This window comes from Felis catus, chromosome A2 (assembly GCF_018350175.1).
Source record: "Felis catus isolate Fca126 chromosome A2, F.catus_Fca126_mat1.0, whole genome shotgun sequence".
NCBI classification, from domain to species: domain Eukaryota; kingdom Metazoa; phylum Chordata; class Mammalia; order Carnivora; family Felidae; genus Felis; species Felis catus.
In genome coordinates, this window is record NC_058369.1 from 161,430,920 (window position 1) to 161,441,824 (window position 10,905).

A 10,905-nucleotide genomic window follows, 5' to 3' on the forward strand; every position below is an offset into this window, starting at 1 on the left:
CAGGTCATGATTCCAGGGTCATGGGATCAAACCCCACATTGGGCTCTGTGGCGAGCATGGAACCTGCAAGGGATTCTCTCTCTCTCTCTCTCTCTCTCTCTCTCTCTCTCTCCCCCCCCCCCCCTCTGGCCCTCTCCTCTGCTCACGCTCTCTCTCTCTAAAAACAAAACAAAACAAAACAAAAACATACACCAAGTCTTCTCCAAAGGAATGAAACCAACATTTTTTAAGTCCCTTGACCTAAGGTATGAGAAAGTTAGCCATTTCTTCTAAAAATAGAAATTCAAAATAATGAAATTTAAATTTTTTTAACATTTATTTATTTTTGAGAGACAGAGAGAAACAGGGCACAAGCAGGGGAGGGGCAGAGAGAGAGGGAGACACAAAATCCAAAGCAGGCTCCAGGCTCCGACCTGTCAGCACAGAGCCTGATGTGGGGCCCGAACTCACAAGCCGTGAGATCACGACCTAAGCTGAAGTCAGACGCTCAACCCGCTGAGCCACCCACGTGCCCCTCAAAATTATGAAATTTAACCTAAGATATGAAAGACATGAAAAAGGCCAAGAGGATGAAAACAATGTAGTCGTTTTGTGTTCACAAATAGCAATTCAGCAGATAAAATTCTTAAGTTTGGGAAGATGACCTCTAACCTGGGACACAAAAGCAAGCTTCTCAATCATGAAAGCTAGAGAGAGAGGGTAAGTATGAGGTTACCCCCCTGAGTGCCAATATATCCGGACTAGGGGCAACCTTTGAAGCCAGGGAGAAGGCACATTTAGGACAAATCAGGGGGAAAAATACTTTATAGTGGAGCTGGTAAGACTTGTTAAGGGCAAAAAAACCAACCCAACAACACATGATTATCTTCCAAAAATAACTGAAATTATTTCAACAGTGACCTCACCACATGGATTTTAAAGGGAAATCAAGATCATGGAATCATAATTAATTTACTAAATCTTTGCAGAACACCCTCGTGTGCACGCGGTGTTATTCTCGACACTGGGGATTCCCTAGAGATCAAGAAGACGCATCCCTTCTCTCAGGAAACTTAGGTTCTAGCGGGAGGAGAAAGATAAGCAGATAAATAGATAATATGGAAGAAAAGATAGCTTCTAGTCAGGGGAGTCCTTTTATTTTTATTTTAGGGAAGGAGAGAGCAAGCGTGAGCTGGGAAGACAGGCAGAGGGAGAGAAAGAATCTCAAGGAGGTTCCACACCCAGCAGGGGGCCTGACGTGGGGCTTGATCCCACGACCCTGGGATCGTGACCTGAGCCGAAATCAAGAGCTGGACGCTCAGCCGACTGAACCACCCCAGGCAGGCAGGGGATTTATTTTAGTTCATTTTAATAACTGCTTCCAACTGGTGGTGGGGAAGGACTCCACAGAGGGGACAGTGAAGCTGAGCACTGAATGAGTCTTTCAAAGATGAAAGGAGGCCTCGTTCTAAGTAAGGGAGCAACTGGTACAAAGGCCCCGAGGTCACAGTGAGCTTGGAACTTAGACACAAAGAGTCAGTGTGTCTGGAACGAGGAAGGGAGAAGATGCCACCCACTACGTGACCGTTTGTTCCGACCCAGTTCTGAGCTGGAGAGACTCAAACACCACAACTTGAAGGTTTTTACAGTGTATCTGGCAAGGTCCTCTAGGGAAACAGACTTAATAGGAGCAAGAGAGAGATTTATCTAAAGGAATTAGTGCTTGTAATTGCGGTTGGCAAATCCAAAATCCATAAGGCAGCCTGGCTGGTTGGAATCCCAGGAAGGACTCCTCTGCTGTGGTCTTGAGGCAGGATTCCTTCTTCAGGAACCCTCAGGTTTTTGGGTTTTTTTCCTCTTAAGGCCTTCAGCTGATTAAGCGAGGCCCACCCACATTATGGAGGATAATCGCCTTTACTTGCAGTCAGCTAATTGTTAATCACATATGCAGAAAACCCTCACAGCTACAAGTAGACTAGCACGTGATCAACCGCCTGGGCACCAGAAACAGGCCAGATTGACAGAAAATCAAGCACCACTGAGGGTTCCACTAGGACATCACAGAGGGGAAGGCGGAATTGCTTCCAACATTTGTGTGTGTGTGACTCAAGAGGGAAATGATTTGGTCTTATCTTTCCGGTTACAGCACTAGATTTTGTATCCTTTTGGGTAAATACCTAGTAGTGCCATTGCTGGGTTGTAGGGTAGTTCTATTTTTAACCTTTTGAGGAACCTGCATACTGTTTTCCAGAGCGGCTGCACCCAGTTGGCATTCCCACCAGCAGTGCAGAAGGGTTCCTCTTTCTCCGCATCCTCGCCAACGTGTGTTGTTTTGGTGTCGTTAATGGCAGCCGCTCTGACGGGTGTGAGCAGGTTCGCAGGGGCACATGCACCCCAGTGTTTCTAGCAGCGCTATGGACAACGGCCAAAGTGTGGAAAGAGCCCAAATGTCCACCAACTGATGAATGAGAAAGAAGATGTGGTGTATAAATACACACACACACACACACACACACACACACAGTGGAATATTACTCAGCCATCAAAAAGAATAAAATCTTTCCGTTTGCAACAACCAGAACTCGAGTGTAATTACGTTAAGCGAAATAAGTCAGAGAAAGACAAATATCATATGAATTCACTCGTATGTGGAATTTAAGAAACAAAACAGACGAACCAGGCGGGGGGAGAGAGGCAAGCGGGGAGCCATAAAACAGACTCTTAACTGTAGAGAACGCACGGAGGGTTGCTGGAGGGGAGCTGGGTGGGGGATGGGCTAAATGGGTGTGGGCATTCAGGAGGGCACCTGTGCTGAGCCCTGGGTGTCATATGCAAGTGATGAATCATTGGGTTCTACTCCCAAAACCAAAATTACACTATAGGTTAACTAACTGGAATTTAAACAAAAACTGAAAAAAAAAAAAAGAAAAGAAAAGAAAGAATGGGGAAAAAAAAGAGAGAGAGAGAGTCTGAAGTTCAGCCCAAATCCTACAATCTCAAGCAAAGACCAACAGGCTGCTTGATGAGATGGAAAACTGCACGGCCTGCTGGCTGCCTCCCTCGGTGCACCTGGAAAGGCCGCAGAAGCAAGAAGGAAGTGTAGACCCTGTGAGGAGACTGGGGAGATGAGGCCCGAAAGGGCTGTGCCAGGGCGAGGCCCAGGTGCCCGACGGAGAGGCGCCCTGACTTTGCACTCTCCTGCCGGGGAGGCCCTCGCAGACCACTGCCCCCCTCCGCTGGGCCGGCGGGACTGTACCCCCAGCTCCAGCCGGGCCCCCCAGCATCGTCGGCCTTCAGGGCGACCTGAGGAGCAAAACTCCAGGGGTGTGAGCGGCTCTGCCAGGCCTGAGGTTTCTCTCCCGTCCGTCCCTCTTACCGCAGGCCCGGGGCTGAAACGCTCTGAACAAGATAGTGTAGGGGCTGATTCTAGAAGTTGCTTGAGGGGCAGGAAGAGGGGGCCCCACGCCAGCTGCGGGATCGCAGCCCCCCAGATTCGCAAATTCGTCCCTGAAAGTCATGTTTGAAGATGTTCGCGTCGGTGGTGTTCGTGCAGCCGGGATCTGACGGGCGTGCGGCACGGTGTAAACGTGTTCAGAGTCTGCGTGACCACTTACTAGCCCCTTGACCTGTTCGTCATTGTCTTCGTCTGTAAAATGGGGACAGTAGCACAATTTACCACATGGGAAATCCTTCTGTAAGGGTTACTCAGTACATGGGAAGTGCTTAGAACAGTGTTGACATATTGTAAGCTCTCCATTAATGCTAGCTTTTTAAAAAAAAGCGGAGGGCCTGGGTGGCTCAGGCGGTTAAGCTTCCGAGTCGTGACTTTGGCTCAGGTCGTGATCTCATGGTTCAAGCCCCTGCATCGGGCTCCGTGCTGACAGCACAGAGCCTGCTTGGGATTCTCTCTCCCCCTCTCTCTGCCCCTCTTCCTCTCTCTCTCTCTCTCTCTCTCTCTCAAAATAAATAAATAAACTTTAAAAATGAAAAATAAAATGTTTTTAACGAGTGATAACCACCCCCCCCAGAGAAATTCTTGCAAAGACCCATGAAGGGACATGTATAAGGACACCCACCCGTAAGAGTGTCTGGGGTGGCCAAGAGTGGCAGGCATCCCAAGTGTCTGTCCCTAGGAAATTTGTCATGTGAGAAAAGGTGAAGGCCTTACAGCCCGTAGAAGTAACAAACTAGAGGGGCGCCTGGGTGGCGCAGTCGGTTAAGCGTCCGGCTTCAGCCAGGTCACGATCTCGCGGTCCGTGAGTTCGAGCCCCGCGTCGGGCTCTGGGCTGATGGCTCAGAGCCTGGAGCCTGTTTCCGATTCTGTGTCTCCCTCTCTCTCTGCCCCTCCCTCGTTCATGCTGTCTCTCTCTGTCCCGAAAATAAATAAAAAAAAAAAAAAAAAAAAAAAAAAAAAAAAAAAGTAACAAACTAGATACGTATACAACAACGTTAAGTCTTACGTCATCAAACTACAGTTCAGAGCGGAAAGTGTAGGAAATAAAACTAGACCCACAAAACAGTAGAGTTTATTAAAATGAAAAACCTACACACAGAACAGCAAAACGTTTTGCAAGAGCACATGAATAATTAAGGATGCATATATGTGCATATATACACATACAACCTTCTAGAAAATATGTTACACATAAAATATTCGAGTCATTACCTGTGGGGAGAATGAAACAGCAGTGGGGACGCGATGGAAAATAAAACAAAGGAAAGCAAAACAAAACAAAAGAGACGTTGTCTGGACACATGATGACAAAACACCACATTCTGAGAAGTACCCGCTTCGCTCTCAGACTGCAAGGGGGTCGGGGGCGGGGTGTGGGGGGGAGACAGCGAGATCACGAGTCCTGTCGCAGGAGAGCACATTTAAAGCAAGAACCACAGAGGACCGATGCATGGACATATGGCGGGAAATGTCACAGCGAGGGCGGTAATTTGGTAAATAAATATTAGCAAATGGACAAAGGCGATGGGCAGGGAGAGTTGAGAGCAGAGCGTTTCTGTTCTCTATGCGCAGTAACATTGCTTATGTTCTAGAACCGCGGGAAACCTAGGGGAGGGGGATCTGCCTGTCTCCTCCCGCCCTCCAGGTTAACACACACCAACCGCTTCTCAGAGGGGTTAAGAAGACGATGCCTCGTTCCTCCCGTGTGTGATTTCAAAAAGCAATTAGTCTGCCTCTGGACTGACCTGCCGATGACTTTGCCCCTAGCTGGACTTTCGATTCGCGGACGGAATAACAGGCATTAATTGTGAACGAATGATTTTGAAGTGGATTCCAAGTGGGACCAGAACGGCCCCTCCGCTGGGGCAGTGATGGTCTGAAGCTGGGCCAGTGGGCGGGCGTCACCTATTACTGACCTCACCGTGAAGAAAAGGTCCCTGGTTAAATCCCAGATCTTGCCAGAAGCACGCCTCGGGCTTTGTCAAAAATACAAGCAGCGTCTGTAATGTATTTCTGGATGATCAAGTTATAAGTCCTCTAAATTAAATTTACAGAGCTCATTCACTTTTATTCCAAGCGGTAACCATGGCGTTCCCTTTAAATCATTACGAGTGCAGCAGATACATTGATTACCGCCAGACCTGTCATTACAGATCTCTGTTTCTGCACCGCGGGAGCAAACTCTAAAGTTTAATTAGTATCCCCGTCTGGTGTTATAAAGTACAAGTCCAGGACATATGGGAGGGAAAAATGAGTCAACGTGAATCATCTTAAAAACATGAAACTGGCAAATAGAGCAAAGCAGAGAGCCGAATTTATTCTGCATCAAAATCACTTGCCTTGACGCCAGTCCTGCCTTATGTGATTAATTGGGGCGGGGGAGGGGGGAGGAAGATTCATTCTCCTCGAGAAGACGACTATTCTCTGGAACGATTGCGGGGCAAGGGGCGACTAGCAGACGTGGGGTCATGTGACCCACGCATGTAGGTTGCCGCACTGACCATCTCCAGACATAATCCCCAGCGGAGGCAACCAAGCAGGTGCCCCGGCGGAAACCAGCTTGGCCTATGACACCAATTCGAACAAGGCAGGATTATTACAGGTGAGCTAAGTGGGACGCCCACTTACACCACTCAGCCAATCCTAGAAAGGGGGCCCCAGCGTCTTGGGGTATAAAGCGTCTGTTCTAACGGTACTCGAGTCCTTTGTACACGGTGGCAACAACGTGCTGATGGATTAAACACTGGCCCACGAGACAGGAAAGGGCTTTAAGAGAGACAGGTGCTGGCCTAGGCTTTGTGGGACGAACTGAAGTCACTTTTTTTTTTTAAGTTTATTTTTCGAGACAGCGAGTGCAAGCGGGGTAGGAGCAGAGAGAGAGAGAGAGAGAGAGGTGAGAGGGAGAATCCCAAAGCAGGCTCCAGGCTCTGAGCTGCCAGCGCAGAGCCCAGCGTGGGGCTCGAACTCACAGACCGTGAGATCATGACCCCAGCCGAAGTCGGGGGCTCAGCTGACTGAGCCACCCAGGTGCCCCTGAAGGAGTCAGCCTGGCAGAACAATGAAAACTGATGAAGTCAGTCTGGCAACCTCAACAAATAACACTGGCTACTGCCAGGACCCGGTGTTGGGAGGGGGCTTGTGTCACGACCCAGTGGGGTCTCCTGACTATTCGGATACAAATGGAAAGCAAAGTAGCTTCCATGAGGCAATGACCGCCCCCATCGTAGATACTGAGGCTCAAGGGCGCATTCACGGGAACCTTACGGAACTCCAAACCCACAGACGCCCTCTGGGGGCGCTTGTGATTTCCATCAATGTACTGTGCCGAGCCTCACCCCAAGAACAGATCAGAATGAGACATATCCCGGAGAGCAGTCGGCAGGGATAGGAACTATTCTGAATACCACCCACGTCCTCACCACAGGAAGGAGGCGGGCCCTGCCCTACAACAGCATCCAACGGGAAGCAGTCTCCGTACCCGTTTGTGAGCTGAGACAAGGTGACTGGCTGTGTCCCCAACTGACTTGGAACCCAGACATGAGTGAATCATGGCCAAGTGTAATGATGTCTGTCGATAATAACATATACGATACGCGACTGTATTCATTTCCTGCGGCTGCTGTAACAAATTACCACAAACCTGGACGTCTTAAAACAACAGACATTTATTCTCTCACAATTCTGGAGCCTAGAGGTGGGAAATCAAGGTGTGGGTGCCAGGGGAGAATCCTTCCTTTTCTCTCCCGGCTTCTGGGAGCCCCCACGTTTCCCTTGACTTGTGGCCGCATCTCTCCAATCTCTGACTCCATTTTCATGTTGGTCTTCTCCTTCTTCTCTGTGCGTCTCTTCTACCCTTCTTCTGAGGACCCCAGGCATATTGGATTAGGGACCACTCTCCCCCAGGAGGACCTCATCTTAACCAATTTCATTCTGCAATGACCCTATTTCCAAACAAGCTCACATTCACAGGTGCCAGATGTTAGGGGGACACAATTCAGCCTATAACAATGGACTGGGGTCAGTTCTGTGGGGAAAGCACAGCAAATACCTGTGTATCTGCTCTGTCATGAAATCGAATCGTGCCACACCAGGGGCCATACGGTATAACACTAGCATGGTTGGTTATCACGCTAACTAGAACTTGACCAGCCTGTTTTCCCGAAGGGCAGACGGACTCGTTAGGGAAAGAGAGCAACCACGGGAATCAGAATTGAGTTTGGCAAATGGTTGCAGAAGGGGCCCCCGGTGCATATTGCTTCCTGGGTTTCAGTTCTCCAGACGTTATCTGAAACGTCCCCCCCTTCTTCATACTAACCTGGAGCAGGAAAAGAGAGGAGGTGGACAGTTTTAAGATGTATCTGCCCGTAACACTGGGCATCCCAGCGAATCTGCAGGGCCACTTTTAAATAACTTCTATGTCCCCATCTTGAATAAAACACATTTCATAATTTACTCCTATCCTCTATTTTACTCCCACCCCTGTTCCTCCTGTATAACTTTCTCCCACAGCCGCGGAGGCCAAACGACAGGGGCTCAGGACTCAGAGCTGGATGATGACCTCCTTTCACGGACTCATTCCTCCCTCTCATTATCTCTCCCCCGGAGTATTACCTGTCGCGGGCGATTCTTTGTGCGGGTGCGTGTATTACTCTGTAATGCAATTCCCTAACAGCCTCTTGAAAACCCCAGCACAGCCGGAGTGTCATCTGTTAACCAGGCTTGTCTGAAGCAGGTAGACGTTTCCTCGGCTTTCCTCTGGGTTAAGAGAGAAAGACATAAATATGAGAAATGGGCTTTTAACCGTATTTGCCTGGACTCCTATCCAGGTCTATCCTGAAAAACTGGAAAAGGAAAGGAGGAACAGCCACCACGGCCGAAAAACCAGTCTTGTGGCTGCAAGGGTCTGTGGTTCTAGTTGTTCCTCCCGCAGCCCCTGGGGGGAGCTCTAAGGTGGGTGACGGTCAAGCAGGTGGGGTGAGTAAGTCTCCATTTCCAGCCAGGAAAGGAGCCAAGATGCTTTGTGGTTTAAAACAAAAAACCTTGATTGAATAAATACGAGCCTGGGAGTGTCCTTTGTATCAAGCCTAATTTGTGGCATTTGTGCCCAAGATGCTTCGAGCAACTCTACAAATGTGTATCGAGTGGGGCTATGCACCAAGCACGGGGCCCCACGATGAAAATGGGTGGAGATAACCAATGGCGTCTCCTGTCTTTAAAACTCCGGGACTTGGGGCAACTGGGTGGCTCAGTCGGTTAAGCGTCTGGCTCTTGACTTCAACTCAGGTCACGATCTCTCAGTTCATGTGATCGAGCCCCACGTCAGGCTCTGTGCTGACGGTGCAGAGCCTGCTTGGGATTTTCTCTCTCCCTCTCTGCCTCTCTCCTGCTCATGCACGCTCTGCCTCAACATAAATAAACATTTAAAAACCATAAAAAAGAAAATTTCCTTTAAAAAAAAACCCTTCCTTAATCATGTGGGAAGCTTGAAAACATTACACCAAGTGAAATAAGCCAGACATAAAGGGATGAACGTATGATTCGGAAATATCTAGAAGAAGCAAATTCATAGAGACAGCAAACAGAATAGAGGTTACCAGGGGCTGGGTGGGGAGGGCAGGTATGGGAGCTACTGCTTAATAACTTGGGGTGATACAGTTCTTCAGTCCACAAACTCAGTTCCCAAAACAGGCGCTGTGGGATTCTGGTTCCAGAGTCATCCGTCACCCCCTCGACCAGCTCAGATCAGCCTCTTGCCCCTCCCACCCGAGTCCCACTCAGACGCGACCCACCAGCCTGAGCCCCAGCTGCCAGCGCACAAGGAGAGGTTCACAGGTGATACTGTTCTTTGGCAGGCACACGGGTCTTTCCGGAACGCTCTGCAAACCTGAGAGGGATTAACACAGGAGGCTGTGCTTCTAGGAGCCTGAAGGTGGGGGAACGCGGCCTCCTCTGGGTTGCAGGGAGACAGAACGGAGAACGCTTTCAATCACATCTTTTGGGACTCCTAGCGCACCCTGGAGCCCCGTTTCCATCTGAAAGGTGAGTACCTCTCCCCAGTCCTGGTTTGTGATGACTTCCGTTTCTCAAGTGCAAAAGAGCCAGGCCAAGAAGAAAGCCCCTCAAAGGAATGGCTCGTGAGACTGTTTCCTTTACGCCTCTGCTATTCCCGTGAGGCTGAAAGAGCCGGGGATACCATAAAAGGCACTTGGCACGTCGTTCTGAAAAGTGCAGGAAAAGTATGACGTTCTCAGGGTGAGGTTATAAATCTGGTTGATATTAATCAGGTGCTACGGGGATGGCCTCTGGTGGGTCAGGAAGCTCCCAGGTGGCGGGTCAGGTCCCCTCGGAAGCCCCTCATGTGGCCCCGGTACCCCACTGCCCCCCTCTGTAAAATTCTGGGCAATTAGTACCAAACAAAAACAGAATGATTACGTATTTTGTGACTGAGCACCAGCATACAGGCTTATGGGTCCATCACTCGACGTTGCTTTATCCTGGTAATGGTGAGGACTGAGCTTTTTTTTTTTTTTTTAAGTTATTTATTTGAGACAGAGGCAGCATGAGTAGGAAAGGGGCAGAGAGAGAGGATCCCAAGTGGATCCCAAGCAGGGTCCGTGTTGGCAGCTCAGAGCCCAACTCAGGGCTCGGACTCCCAAAACTGTGAGATCTTGACCCGAGCCGAAACCAAGAGGGGGACACTTAACCCACTGAGCCACCCAGGCGCCCCAGCCCGGGAACTGGGCTTCTTAAAGCCTCCAGATCCTGGCTATAAAACTCAGGTGTTTGAGATCCGATTATAACCCTGAATTGCCACCTTTAGCTTTTTATCACAATGCTATTGCAAAAATAAATATGTAGAGACAACTTCAGAACTTTCTCTTGATAGATTCGCAGCACGTGATCTTGGTTCCATTTCATTCTCTTCTCCTCAAGTTCTGATGGTGACGTTTGTCTCAAACCCTGCCTAGAAATTGTCTCAAACCCACTAGAAATTGTACTTAACTCTCCCAGGATAGGGCGCAGGAACTTGAACCTTCAGTCTCGCTTTCCTTCTGGGGCAGAGATGAAGGGCCCCTTAAGGGAAGGTAAAATACATCACTGCGGGTGGTGGGGGTGGGAAACGTGAGTCACACACAACCTACAAATGTCTTGGGAACAGAAAAGCTGGTTCCTCCCGAGTCTCCAGCAGGCAAGTTAGCAGGGTAAGGACCAAAACCTTGGCCCCCTTGTGGGTAGAGCGCCTGTGACATTGTGATGGCGACACTGTGATTTATAAGAAATACATACTCGGTCGTCATCAAAGGTTCCCGGCTCCCAGCTCCCAAGAGCCAGGAGATTCTCAGAGCAGAAGAGCAACAGAATATCTTCTGTTCTGTTACTTGGTCTCCTGTCCTCCTTCCAGAAATCTCCCCGCAGGCACAAAGGTGAAGTGGGTGCCTTGTTACTCAGAACACCAGAGTTTACCTTAACGA

General features: G+C 49.3%; 1 long non-coding RNA gene across 2 annotated transcripts; it reads right to left on the reverse strand.

The window, feature by feature from the left end:
• Window positions 1-7,082: 7,082 nt before the first annotated feature.
• Window positions 7,083-9,670, reverse strand: LOC123381326. Of its 2 annotated transcripts, XR_006588209.1 has the most exons (4): window positions 9,223-9,670; window positions 8,045-8,188; window positions 7,749-7,858; window positions 7,083-7,292 (listed from the first exon to the last, which is right to left on the reverse strand). It is a non-coding gene; the product is annotated as an uncharacterized LOC123381326 (long non-coding RNA). The 2 variants fall into 2 exon arrangements; XR_006588208.1 differs by lacking the exon at window positions 9,223-9,670 and having other exon boundaries at window positions 8,045-8,515.
• Window positions 9,671-10,905: the final 1,235 nt, after the last annotated feature.